Source organism: Musa acuminata, chromosome BXJ2-9, assembly GCF_036884655.1.
Source record: "Musa acuminata AAA Group cultivar baxijiao chromosome BXJ2-9, Cavendish_Baxijiao_AAA, whole genome shotgun sequence".
Classification (NCBI taxonomy): domain Eukaryota; kingdom Viridiplantae; phylum Streptophyta; class Magnoliopsida; order Zingiberales; family Musaceae; genus Musa; species Musa acuminata.
The window spans coordinates 6,859,734-6,873,487 of record NC_088346.1 but is presented as its reverse complement, the minus strand read 5'-3'; the positions used below and the strand labels follow the sequence as shown (position 1 = coordinate 6,873,487).

Sequence of the window (13,754 nt, the reverse complement as noted above, 5' to 3'; positions counted from 1 at the left end):
CCTAATGATCTTTTCTCCTCCAAGCTGCCTTTGGAATATGTTATAGAACTAAAGTAATTATGATATATTGTTCTGATAGAGGGGAGTACCGATAAGATTGCTCTGTTATCTTGGTAAATTTATGGTGACCATATCCATGGCTCACTCATTGGACTTCGCTGTACTCTGTCGTAACTCTTAAGGAGAAGAATCAAACATAGGAACGACATATAACTATCATTTTGTTGGTCTAAGTTGCAATTATTGTGCATTCAGTGGCAGCCTGCCGGAGGATCACCATAAGTCTACATCAAAGTTGGAGATGCAAGTCACCTTAGATGACCTTCATAAGAAGACCCAGCAGGTCAACGATTGGCTTTTCTTTATTCAGTCAAGCTTTGACTTGACTCCATGTCCAATATAATGACCCTTCGGGTGCTGTAGAGGCAACTTAGAGCTGGATTGATATGAATTCTTCGTTACATTGACTTCGAAGGAGGAATGTGACCTTTTAACTTTTTTTTAATCACTTATTTGCCTTTTGTTTTTGTGATTGTCTAATATATATACACCTAATCAGTAAGAGTAAATGACAGGTTGATATTATAAAATTTAAAAAATTATTATATTAAATCAGGTATGGATATTGAGCTTTGATGGATGATGTCAGTGGTGGATTTTAAATGGTTGACCAGGACTTACACCAGGAGCCTTTAGCCCTGCCTATGATGCTTAGAGCACTCGGCGTGAGTCCTGAATGATCCTTTTGATGTTCATTCTAAAAGTGACTTAGGTAGTAGAGAGAAGGGTCTGATCTTGTTAATCGTATTCGCGCCGATCTTTTATAATCGTCCTTCCATAATGATAAATATTTTAGAAAATATTAGAGATTTTTTTTGTTAAGAATTTTGATTGACATGATATATTTATTTACTGATTTTGTTCTCTCTTTTTATGACAGATATGGATTCTTAATTGGGATGGAATAGTTTTTCTATAAAATTTTAACATGAATGATTAGGATAATGAATTTATAAAAATAATCGTGAGTTGAATTAGATGGCTTCTTTGATGAATGCCTAGTATTTTTGTGATTATTTTAAAATATAATTAGGATCGTACACATTGACTCGAAGAATTTCGTCTGCACGTGATATCCAGGTAAAAAAAAATGAGATAAAGGCTATCTTTCATTAATCTGTCCAAGTGGATAAGGGTCCAAGGTAGACAGTTGCAACTATGAATTGAAAAAACTTGATCCATATGAGGAAAAATCCATCGTGGTAAGAGACACGAGGCGAAATGTGTCCGAGATGAGTGAGTTGAGAAAACCCAACTCGCATGAGAAGAAACACATTATAACGAGAGGTACAAAGCAAAATATACTTGAAGCATATTAGCGGAGAATACTCGGTCTATTTAAAAAAAAATCCATTGTGAGAGGCACAAGGCAAAGTATGCCTGAGACACGTGAGTCAAGAAAACTAACCCACATAAGAAAAAGTTTATTATGACAAAAAGCACAAGGCAAAATATATCTGAGATGCGTGAATTAGAAAAATTCGACTCGCGTAAGAAAAAACTTGCCATGACGAAAGACACAAGGCAAAATATACCTAAGACGCATGAGTTAGAAAAATCTAATCCATGTAAAAAGAAACTCGCCATGGTAAGAAGTACACAACAAAATGCACTCAAGCCATATGAATCGAGAAAAACCAACCCTCCTCGGTGTTTGCACAACTCATAGAGGTCGAGAACCCCAACCCCCATCGACTTTCTTATGACACGGGGAGGTAGGCAACCTCGACACCCATTAGCATCAAAAGGCACTGGTGTTAGGTGGGCATCCCCGACTCTCATCAACGTTTGCTAGGTATATGAAGGTTGATGATTCTAGAGAGACACAAGTCGAGAAAGTTTGACCCTCCCCTCCCTTGTTGATTTAAGGATGTTAGGTGCCCTGACCCCCCCTCACCGAGTCATGGAGGTCGGGTGCTCGACCTCACTCGCTATCAAAGTACGGAGGTCGAGTGTCCCAACCCCCTCGCTCCTCTATTTTCTCCTCCTCCAATTGGAGCATATGCAACTATCTCTATAGTTCTTGTAACTCGTCGACTAAGGACTCGTCAGCTATCACGAACTACTTAGGCTTAGAAGGGACTTTCTTAGAGTTTTTCGGTAAGAGGAGAGGGGAGAGCCTATCTCAACTCTCCTTATCGACTTCCTCCGAGTAGAGACAAAATTCATTGACAGAGTTGTTGACGTCATTCAATAACAAGTTCTTCAATGCCTTTTGGCTCCTCCCCATCCTTTGAACGGTCGTGACTACCATGGTTGACTAGAAGGAAAGAGAGAAAAGAGAAATGCTAAACTTGTATTATAATAAGCTTAATAGAGCAATCAATTTATAGTTAGACGACCTTGAAAAGCTCAAATCTCTCTATGGTTCTCTTCATCAAGTGGATGTTTGCTTTTGAAAAATATCAAGGATTTGAAATAGGAATCTCAACGGTTCCCCCCACTTTTGCATGGTGCACGTATTACATAAGTTGACAACTACACTTCAGAACCTCTTAGAAAGAATTTTTGAAATGTACTTTTGATCGAAAGGGGGGTGAGGGTATAACAAATGATAAAGAGAATATCGTCACTCGTGTAACTCCCGGGTTAAAAAAAAAAAAGACAAAGGTTGTTCTTCTTTCATTTGCTTACGTGGACAAGGATATAAGATAGATAACTATAAGCTCTCTTCCTCTCTTGTCACCCATACGAAGAAAAGACTAATGAAAAATTATTAGTGACGTTTGAGAATGGTTTCTTTATAAAATATTTTATTCTTTTATTATTATAGCCACGTATACTTTCAGATTAGTAACGTAGATATCGAAAAAATTAGGTTAAAATTTCTCGCAATATCGATCGTGAACTCTAGAACAAATCGATGTTGGTACCTCTATGGTGTCTTGGTACATGATCTTAACTATATTGGGTTGATCATAACTTCGGTAATATCTTTCAATAATGCACATCTATTGTGTCTTCGTACCCGTGTTTTGGGGAGACGTCGTCATGCAACGAGGACCAACCAAAAGCGGGCCCGCCCCCGCCATAATAGAGATGGACCCCATAACCCCTGCTCGTGAAATATCTTGACCTGATGGTGTCATTTTTAATAAAAAGGAGACCACCACTACGAAAATATACGGTAGTTGTTCACCCACCTAGCCGTCGATCTCCCACGCGGGCCCCATGTTGCGTCGCCTCTGTCGTCCGTGCTTCATTCCCGGAGGGAGGTGTGGGTACGGAAGACGGACGTCGCACTAGTTTCCCTCTTTTATTCAACATCGATAATTGTTGGGGTTGCTGCAGTAGTGGCATGACTGCAAATTAATCGAACTCGTTGGACATTTCTTTGAAGGTCTTCACTTGTATGCGACGTCGTCTCATGCACGGTATCTGACGGCCCACGGGGACAAATGAACGGTGGATCAATTGTCCGCCTAAAATTATCTATGCTGATATCTCTACATTCCTTTCCAGGAGCGGATGCCTGCGTCGATGCTTCGTAGAATTTAAATCCAGCTTAGTCACGGTTCAGATCCAGGGTTGGTTCCGGGTCTCAAGCTCGCCTCCGAGGAAGACGACCAACGGGCTGCAAACTCCTGCTCCACTTCGCCAGATTTCTCCCCCGAACCCATCTCATCTCCCTCTCGGTCGGTCGCGTTCGTTATCCGATCGTCCTCGTGGTTTTCGCGGAGTTTTTGTTGGCTTCTGTGGTGGTTCCCGCTGGAGAAATTCGGATCTCGGTTCTTCACCGATCGAACCCGAGGACATCAGGCGTCTCCCTGTTCTTTCGATGAATCGGTGAGCTTAGTTCTGCGATTTGGATCTTTACTTGTTTTTATTCTAGAGATCTGATGTTTTTGTTGCTCGATCTGTCATTTCAGGGTCCAGTTTGTTCGGATCCACTGGAGAGGGTGAAAAAAAATGTTTTAAGTTGTGGACCATCCTTCATAGCTGACCTAAAAGAAAACAATTTGTTGTTATATTGTTCCAGTAAACAGAAAAGCACTTAAAGCTCACTACAATAGAGAATTTTAATCTAGAGAATTACTGCCATGCTTACTTAAAAATCTGGAATTCCTTTCCACAGTTGGGACACTGCACATGGAAGAGCTAAAAGGTTAGCAAAATCTCCAGATTAAATACTCAGAAATAATCGAACCAAGTAATTTACTGTTCAACCGAACTAGACTTAGTATTCTAATTTGGTTACTTTGTTGCAACCGGGCGCTTGCCTGAGGTGTCTGGTGCCTGGGCTCAAGCGAGTGCCCAGGCGGCGCTTCATTGAAGCATGCTGCCTGATCGAAGCTTGAGGTGCTCTGTCACGGACTTAGTTGGTTTTGCCTAAGTCGTGCGGCACCCTTGCGTTTCCGTCCGCAAAGGTCAGCCTCCTCGAAACCTCCCATGGTCCTCTTAGGACCTATAAAAGAGAAACCGGGTTAGAGAAAGCGTCTCTCTCGGGATTCACAAGCAAACATTCCAGGAAACACTTCATAAACAATGCAAATTACAAATAGACCTTACAAGCTCAGAACAGTTGCACAACAAAGGGTCAAAATGGTCCATTACAGATCGAAAATCTCTCACACGTGTCCACATGACACAACCTTTATTTACAAGCCTAAAGAGGCCACCAAACCTATTAAAATAGGACTTTTAAGCCTTTGGCCGTCCCTCTATATACTGTGCAAAGCATAAACAACTAGAAAGACACGGATATACATAAGCATTACATCAAACATCCTGTTTCGAAGTTTGTCCGTGACATTCTCCCCCACTCATCCCTTCGACGTCCTCGTCGAAGCCTTTGTGGACACTGTAACTCCTTACCTATACTGAATCTTCAATCTTCCGCTCTAGCTGCAATGCGCCTCTTGGCTCCCAGTTGCTCTCTACTGCTATAGTTGAGTAATCGAACTTCTGATCCGCTATGCTGTTTCAACTCGCCAATGACTTTAACTCTGGTGTGGGGTTGGCTGAGTTGTGTTGATCCTTGTTGATTCCTGCGAATCTCCATATGAAGAAAAAAATACCATCCTTACTGTGCGCCAGTCTCTCAAATGCCTCATGTTGCTCGAACTGGGTGGATGCTTGTTGAAGCTTTAACGAGCATCGCCTCGCAAACTTTCCAAATTTTGGATCCTTCCTCCACAAAATTTGCTCATCGACTCTTCTTTTAGTAAGTTGTCACTTCCAAGTAGATTCGCATCACTTCCGCTTTCGATTGGCATTCTATAGGGAAATGAGGCGGATACTCTACTCTCAGTAGCACTGATCACCATTTGTGAGGATTTGACAACTATTGTCTTCCATTATCTTCAATGGGTCTTTCAACCTGTGCAGAGTTCCTCTGCTGGATAGATAAGAGAATTGGGGTACTCAGTTTCGCCCATTCTCTTAAGAGTTGAGAAGGCAAAGATTACTTGACTTCGCCTGCCTCCTCGAGATTGTACTCTATGCATCAAGCTGGTTACTAGCTTTCACCTGCTCTTTGCTCACACTTCTGAAGCAAAGAGCTCCTCTGCTGGATAGATAAGAGAATTGGGGTACTCAGTTTCGCCCATTCTCTTAAGAGTTGAGAAGGTAAAGATTACTTGACTTCGCCCGCCTCCTCGAGGTTGTACTCCATGCATAAAGCTGGTTACTAGCTTTCGCCTGCTCTTTGCTCACACTTCTGAAGCACTTGAAGTGTTTGCACTCCTTGCATTGAGTTAGTTACTGTGATTCACTTTCTCAATGCCATCGAACTTCTGGAATGCGGAAAGTTTTCACCCCGACTTGGAGTAATTCTCTAACAGATTTGGCCGCCTCTGGGGTTGTACCGTCTTCTTCATCAACCCTGCCGCCTACTCCACTGAGTAGCAAAGGTACAGCACCGCGTACTGCTTGCTTCGTTACTTGGTCGTGCACTCTTGCATGACCCGAAGTCCTTCACTTTCGGCTATCTGAATGAGAAGCCCGTTGACACCGGTCTTACGAAGTTCCTTGGCCTCCTGCCCTTCAGCCTTGTCTCGATACTTGGAGTTTGCCTCTGCATGCTCCATCTCCTCGGCCCCTTTCATGACCAAGCGCTCTCCCTCCATGAGAGCAAGGGATCAATGACTTTCACGGAAGTCCCGCCTCTGCGATACCATGGCGCTTCCATGCCCATGGCCCTACTATCCGTCGCCTCGCATCTGCATTCCTTTTCTTCACAATCAGTAGATATGTCTCTGTGGCACTCCGACGAGTCCACCTCCATTCTAACTGATGCTTGATTTTGGGTAGCTAAGTCCCTCTGAACTCGTCGTCGCTTCCTCGCCCCTTTCGACCCCCTGCTTCAACACCTCTGTGTTCACCAAGCAGATCCTTTTGGTCGATGGAAAGACAGACTGCAACTCCCATGCATGGCCTCTGCCATCACATTGTAGGATTCGCACCGATTCTGTTCTCCTTAGCTTCCTTGGTAGCAACGTTCGCTTACTCGACCTTGTCCTCTGACTTGCCGGGCTCTCTTAAGCGAATATAGGCTCTGGAGCAGTCCAACTCTCCAGCTACTTCGATCATACCTCTGCATGATCAAGTCCCTCCCATGGGACTCACTGGTACTTGCATTCGAACTTTTCCCTTGGTGGAACACGGCCCCCATATGCTGATGACCAAGGCTTTCATCCGATGCAAAATTCGATGCACGCACGGAAGACCCGCCTCTGTGGTACCATCGTTGCACATTTCATATTTTTTTGCACTTAAGCTTCATCTGACATGGTTATGGATCCTTCATGATTGCCCATGATGGACCGTGATCATAAGGGACTACCTTTAATTTGCTGATACCATATTATCAGGTTATAGATATGAAGGTGGGCTTAATATGCAGATATATTTAGTTAGTGTTCCCTATTAGATTATTTGCAGATGGGCTCATCTTCTTGGTAGAGTAATTGGCAATATGAGATTAATTTGAATATGACAGTTATGCTGTGTGCTTTTCTTTTATACTCTAGTTAAAGTAACTTTTTTTACCTGTTCTGTAAAACTAGGGCTATGGTTTTTGTAATTTGTTTTTCTATATTGTCATTTTACCATCATTTGCATGATAAAGGTGTCTCATGGACGGTACAATTTTATCTTTTGCAAGGACTAACAGATTTGTTGGCACTCGTACCATTGACCATTCCCTGGGACTTTGTGCTCTTAATTTATCAAGATATAACATATGCTATTTGCCTAAAGGTACTTGTACCTCCTGTTTTTATGAATTCTCAGTTTCTATCAGTAGGAAAGTTTTTTGCTCGTGGTTACTGACATATTTCTTTGATTTATTAAAACCTTTAAGAATAACTTGGATTTTTTAATATTTAAACAATTTCTGCATTTTAGTGAAATGAGGCTGTGAAGCAAGAATTTAAGTAAAATGATCACATTATGTACTTGTCTTTTATAAGTTATGCAGTGCCTCTGATATTGACAATTGGTGATCATACAGGATTGAAAGGTCGAATTGTTAGGAGTGCAATGAAATCTTATAAGCTTTCTGAGCTTACTCTTACTGAGGTTGATTCTCTCAAGGCTCGCCCTCGTATTGATTTCTCATCCATTTTTAGTGTGGTAAGTTTGATAATGAAATTGTTGGACCTTTAAGTGGTAAAGCTACTATGACAATTATATTGCACTTTTTATGGGTAGGTAAACCCAATCGTGGATGATGTACGGTGCAGAGGAGATGCTGCAGTAATAGAGTCAGTGATTCCTACATATGCTTCTAAATATTGTATAGAATTTTTCATTTGAACAACTAATGAAGTTATCAGTTGTTCAGAAGTCCAAAATCTCTTTTTCTTTTCTTGATCCAGTTATACGGCAAAATTTGACAAAGTTGTACTTGACAAAGTAGTTGAGCTTGTTTCTGATCTTCCGGTTCCAGAGGTAGGCTGGTTTTAACAGTAATCCAATGAGACTTATAACATGCTGTGAATTCTTCTTTTTGAGCTGACTGTAGAATGATAAATTTTGTCTTCAAATTTAGTTGCTGTATTACTATTTTTGAACAAGTATGCATTTGACATTTTTGGTTGTGTCTATCACTTATCAACTTTAGGACAGGCGATCATTGCTACCAGGGTTTTTCTTTCAGGTTATTTCGAAATTGTTAAAAGTCTTTTCAATTCAAATATGTTTCATAACTGTTATGTTGCATTTTCTCAGTCACCTTTTATGATACATTTGGTCTAGACGTTATCAGTTCAAGGGCTTTAGCATAATCATTGTGGTTAGTTATCTGTTATTGTGCCATTAAGTTTCTTAAGAGATTTCATGATCTTTTTTATTAGAGACCATGTCAATATCAGACTTTGTAAAAAGTTGTGGGAAATTGCTCTCATTAGCAATGTGGTTGTATTAGTCATATCTTTAGTTAAAGAAAACTTGTATTTTTGTTGTCATCTATTTGTACTTGCTTCAACCAATACATGTTAATGTTTGTGTATTGTTGTGTAATTGTTAAGCTTGATCCAGCTGTAAGGAAAGCATTTGATGTGGCATATGCCAATATTTATGCATTTCATGATGCTCAAAGGGTTCCTGAGAAGGATATTGAGAATATGACAGTAAGCAAATGACTTATAGTATTCTTTATTTTGTCACCAAGTTTTTCTTGCTCTCATTAACTGGTTTTGGATGTAATGATTATGCATAGGGAGTTCGGTGCAAAAGGATAGCAAGGTGCATCGGCGCTGTAGGGCTTTATGTTCCAGGGGGTACTGCAGTCTTACCCTCAACTGCTCTCATGCTTTCAGTGGTATGCTCATCTATTCCTAGGGATGGCTGTGGCGGTTCAGTCATGGTTATGTTGAGTTTTGATGCATGATGGTGAACAGATATGGTTGACTTTTGATTTCTTCCGTGCACCAGCCCGCACATATTGCCGGGTGCAAAACTATTGTTCTTGCAACTCCGCCAAGTCGTGATGGTAGCATTTGCAAGGTAGCCTTCTACAAGAACCTTGGCCCCACATTGAGATGAAGTTGAATCCATTATGTTTGCTGCAGGAAGTACTTCATTGTGCCAAGAAAGCCGGTGTAACTCACATTCTAAAAGCTGGGGGAGCTCAGGTTCAAGGATTTTGAGCACCCTTTTTTGCTCTGCAAATGGCTTTTCTTGTGCTTTGACTAATTTCTATCTGTTATATCTTCAGGCAGTCTCAGCAATGGCTTGGGGAACTCCATCTTGCCCAAAGGTACAAAATTCCAGTATGTAGTGGGGGTTACTTTATGAATTATTTTCTTTTATATGTTTGAGGAACATATACCAAAAGCAGCTGGTTGTCTTGTAAAATTAGTGACTGTAAATTCTAGGATTACTGGGCTTATGTTATTACAGCTTATCTTCTATTATTCTGTAATCTTCCATGTGAGTACTTTTTTGCATCAAAGAGCAAACACTTCTTGTTGCATTCTTTGTATTTGTTAGGTGCACAATGCATAAATATTTCTTAATGAGCTCATTTTCCAGTATCTCTTTCGGTCATTGTGAGCTTCTTTTCATTTTGAATAAAAACTTTGTTGTGGGGCCTTCCATTATCTAACCATCATCTGCAATTACTCCAAGTCCAAATGTCTGGTTTTGAATGAAACCAAAGACAGCCGTCAGTACTTATTCTACCATGCATAAATGATATCAAATGTGCTTAAATGTACGTCATCTTCTTTTGATGGTTTATAATCTCCCTGTTGATGGTGCCATAACTATCCATCAAAATCTCCTTATTTGACGTTGATCATCTGCTTCAACTCAATTTCAGTGTTGGTTACAATTGACTGGCCATATACTTAATATCTGAACCTTTAATGGTTTCTTGCAGGTTGAAAAATTTTTGGCCCAGGAAATCAATATGTTACTGCTGCGAAAATGATTCTCCAGGTATGGTTCGGATTCCTTAGCTTCCCTTATGCTTTAATTCTTTACTCTCTGTCCTTGGTTCCACATATTTTTCCTCTTTTAATTTTACAATCTTTAGGTTGTATTTGCTTGCACTATGATGACTCCGTCCAGAGATACACCACGGAGATCAGGGCCCAATTAGAATAAGTAGAGAACTAGTCTTGGTCAAATGGGAAGAAAAGCCTGTTATATGTTTAATTGTATCAGCAGAAAAAGTACCTTTTAGTAACAAGCCGAGATAGAAAAAGATTTAACTATGGAAAGAGAACAGAATATAGATGAGAAAGATACGTAGGAACTAGGAACAACCATCATCTTTAGTATCATATGTACATGTCAAATGGAAAGAAAAGCCTGCTATATGGTTGATCTCATCAGCAGAAAAAATAAATTTTAGGTAACAAGTCAAGATAGAACATATATATATATATGTGTGTGTGTGTGTGTGTGTGTGTGTGTGTGTATATATGTATATATGTATATATATATATGTATGTATATGTATATATGTATATATGTATGTATGTATATGTATATATACACACACACTTATACATAGTTGTAGAAGTTAAGAAGTAAAATCACCACTAGAAATCTTCATTGTTTTCTTCAGCTAGATCCTGTTTTTCAATATTTTGAATCCTTAAGGACTCTTTCTAACTGAGGGCTGACATTTTGTGGACAAGGAACTACTAGAACCATATTGTAACTTTTTGTCAACTGTAACAGAATTCTTATTACTACCCAACTTTTTCTCATTTTAGAAGTCCTATTGTAACACTAATGCTTGTCATCTACTTTTTATAGATTTGACATCATTTTGACTCCTGGATACAATCAAAATATCATCTATTAGTTGTATTTAACATGGATTTTAAATAAAACTATTTTTTTCTTAATCTAAATTGCTAAAACTAGCCCTGACTAAGAACCTGGCAGCATCATACTATCACTGTTAATGAAAGGATTTGATTATGGAACACGTAAGAATTGTTGTGTAATAGTCTTCTACTCCTGATTCTATCTTCAATCTATTTAGATCAACTTTTTTAAAATGTTGTAGCTTCTATTTTGATTTCCCAAGATATCGTGTTGTTTCTTCTCTTAAAATGGTTCTTGAGATTTGTGGTTGGACATATCCTCCTAATCATAAGAGCAGAGATTTGGTGCTACAATATTTCAATTTCCGGTCGATCCGCAGAGCCTTCCAATTTGTTGGTCTGAGATTAACCTGCTTTTTGGTGTACTTCTCTTTTCCTGCAGAACAGTGAAGCAATGGTTTCCATTGACATGCCTGCTGGCCCTTCAGAGGTTCTGGTCATTGCTGACAAGCATGCCAATCCTGTTCATGTAGCTGCAGATCTCCTCTCTCAGGTCTTTATTCTGTTTGCACTTGTATTGTTCAATTGATTAGCATGTGTTTGATGGAGAATATTCTTTTTATTTCTTGTGTTGTTACTTTCTTATGCGAGCTATTTAGGTAGTGGGCATCTATTATCTGGAATAAGGCTCCAGAAAATCCCAAGTCAAAGATGTTGACGTATGTAGTCAATTCTAAGACCAGCAAACCAAAAATATATTAAATTTATATGAATTCACTTTTCAAATTGATGCTCTGTAGGTCTTTAGTTGCAAGGTTTTAAGCATCAGTCAGATTAGCATATGCTGTCTAGTATTTTCCAACCTGACCAACTGCCGGTATCAAAACGCTTAGCTTGATACTAGTACATATGTTATTCATTTATCTATTATTTTATTTAATGATTCTGGGTTGTATAGGTCCGTAAATAGCCTGGTTTACTGGTACTGTATGGTCCAATATGTTTCCAAAATAGGTATCAAACTGGCATTTAAAATTTTCTTGGTTTGATGTTCTTATTTCTTTTTGTACTCTACTAAATTTACAGGCAGAACATGGTCCAGATAGTCAGGTGGTTCTTGTCGTTGCCGGAGATGGAGTGGATATTGATGCTATCCAGGCTGAAGTTAGCAACCAATGTGCTAGCCTTCCCAGAGGAGAATATGCTTCAAAAGCACTGAGTCATAGCTATGTTGTGTTTGCCAGAGACATGGTTGAGGTTGGTTCTGAATACCTGCTTGTGCATGCCACATGGTTTCAACCAGACTAGAGGTTCTAAATCCATTACTAATGCAACTGACATATATATACTAAATTAAGTTAACTAGTCTACTTCAAAGTGCCTATGGGCTTATTTCTAGGTGCAGTTGAAGTTTCAAGGACATTGCTGAAGTTTTTGGTATTATATTGAAGCTATTAGTATTGACCTTATCATCTGAAGTGATTGGAAATATGGGCCTGAGCATATTTAGCTTAATACCAAAGTCCTGGCAATCCGCTGGATCTGTATACAATATTGTGCTCTATGCTCTGGGCTGCTGTTTATTTACAGCAGAAGCATCAGTTTACACTGGATTGCTAAATTGTGTAGTTCTAGCTCCTTTTGTTTGCTTGTGAAAGAACCAAAAAACATTGTATTTTGCAGGCAATTTCCTTCTCGAACTTGTATGCTCCTGAGCATTTGATCATCAACGTCAAGGATGCGGAAAGGTGGGAGGGTCTCATTGAGAATGCTGGTAATTTGCTATGGTTATAACCATTGTTTCAACATGTTAGAGAAAGAAGTTCTGTTTTACTCTCTTTGGAGCGTATCGTTATTATCACACAGTCTCCAATCAATTGAAACTCATCTGTTGGAAAGCATCATTTACAGTTAAAATTTGTTGAGGACAATAAATTCTTTGCTAAAATTGTCTAGTAACTTCTGTGGATCACTGCAGGCTCAGTCTTTTTAGGACAATGGACGCCGGAGAGCGTTGGTGATTATGCTAGCGGCACCAACCATGTCCTTCCCACATACGGATATGCAAGAATGTACAGTGGGGTGTCACTAAACTCATTTCTCAAATACATAACTGTACAGTCCTTAACCGAGGAAGGTCTCAAAAACATTGGACCGCATGTAGCAAAGATGGCAGAAGTCGAAGGGCTGGAGGCTCACAAGAGAGCTGTTACCCTTCGGCTGCAGGAAATCGAAGCTGGCCTACCTGCTTAGCTGACATAATGCAGGTCCAAAATGCTCTGGGAACTTATAATATCATAGGCTCCTCCATTTGAGTTTTTTGAGTTGGTACGTTGAAGCACAACTTATCTCGGTCAATGTTTGGGTTTCTGAACTGAGCAGGTTGTTTCTTGAAGACCTTTACCATTTTGCATCATTCATAATCTGCTAAAAGGCCAAGCTGTTGGGGGTGCTCTTTCTTCAGTGCCCACAAAAGCAGCTCAAAGTGGGGAGTGAATAAAACAGTCAGCTCATTTTTACGTGCAATAACTACATCCTCAGATACATTCATCATCCGGTTTATGCTTGCAGAACCTAATTAAGTTGTGTTCTCACTGTTGTGCAACATTTTGAAATTCACAATCAACGAACAAATGGAAAAGACAAGCCAATAATCAGAATGGATAGGGTATTGCTGTTCGTATTGTGGCAGCAGACATGCTGTAGAACTTGTCGCCACCGGTATTTGCTACGTAAGCCATCCTTTCACGTTACTGTTCTAATATGCAAGAAACTTTTTTCTGTTTGATATGCAACATTGTTGATTGTTTTAGTCTAAAGTAATATTTGAACTTGTGCAGACCTCGAGTTTCTCATGAATTCATTTGTTGTCCTGTATATCTTATATGTGTGATTTGTCACATGCTTAAGATTCGAGTCTATGGTTTGTTTATGGAGAAACATCATCGACCAAGAACTCATGTAGGA

General features: G+C 39.7%; 1 pseudogene; it reads left to right on the top strand.

Moving 5' to 3' along the window:
* The first annotated feature begins 3,569 nt into the window (after positions 1–3,569).
* LOC135622878 (histidinol dehydrogenase, chloroplastic-like) lies at positions 3,570–13,626 on the top strand (annotated as a pseudogene).
* The last annotated feature ends 128 nt before the right edge of the window (positions 13,627–13,754 follow it).